This window comes from Mastigoproctus giganteus, chromosome 8, assembly GCF_048544385.1.
Source record: "Mastigoproctus giganteus isolate SK-2022 chromosome 8, ASM4854438v1, whole genome shotgun sequence".
In the NCBI taxonomy this organism is placed as follows: Eukaryota; Metazoa; Arthropoda; class Arachnida; order Uropygi; family Thelyphonidae; genus Mastigoproctus; species Mastigoproctus giganteus.
In genome coordinates this window covers 201,335,345-201,336,185 of record NC_143582.1, presented here as the reverse complement: position 1 = coordinate 201,336,185, position 841 = coordinate 201,335,345, and the positions used below count along the sequence as shown (strand labels likewise).

General features: G+C 37.3%; 1 non-coding gene across 1 annotated transcript; it reads right to left on the bottom strand.

Annotated features, from left to right (window-relative positions):
* Positions 1 to 359: 359 nt before the first annotated feature.
* Positions 360 to 432, bottom strand: TRNAK-CUU (transfer RNA lysine (anticodon CUU)). Its single transcript has one exon. It is a non-coding gene; the product is annotated as a tRNA-Lys (tRNA).
* Between the last annotated feature and the right edge of the window lie 409 nt (positions 433 to 841).

The window sequence follows — 841 nt, the reverse complement described above, 5'->3', positions numbered from 1 at the left end:
GTCGTCTTTAATGCTCTGCTAACTCACCGCTTTACGCACTCTAGGATTTGGAATTTTCTGAAACGGTTGCGATTTGTGTTCGCCCGTGACTTTAGCAGGGTGGAAATCAATATCAATCAACAACAAACAACAAATATTTCAAATTAATAAATATAAAAAATATACGCGCACGTACAATTGTCGATTGCCATGGCATATAATGTAAATAAAAGAGTTTAATAAACGGAGATATACTATATATTTCTTATAGAAGTGTAGGGGTTCGAACCCACAACCTCTTTACTTGTAATTGCGTAACTGCTATACCAGCGCCAGCCTGAAACAAAATACGGTGCTCGAGTCATTTAAAAAACACGTTGCGCCCAACGTGGGGCTCGAACCCACGACCCCGAGATTAAGAGTCTCGTGCTCTACCGACTGAGCTAGCCGGGCACACACTCCAGTTTCAGATGAATATTATAATAAGTGAAGTTAATCAACTTTGTGCAGTCAGTCTTCTCTAGAATTGATTGCTTGTCCCTGGAAATAATTTGTCCCTAGTTTATCGAATATATCTCCAGAAGAACTGTAGAGTCACCACCTACTTAAAACTACTTTTTCCAGTCAATATTCGGTATAATCACAACCAACTCTCTCGAAATGGCCAATCCAATGATGATATATCGACTTACATTACTATGAACAGTCTTAAGAAGATTATGAGCAAATGTAGACTAGAACCCTATGCTAAATACTGCCTTTAAAATAAGTTGTCCTAATATTATTTTAACCTTAAAATTTTGTAATACTTTGGTCCTCATCAAAGATTCGGTTGTTTATTTTCCTCTGGGAATTCTCTTTA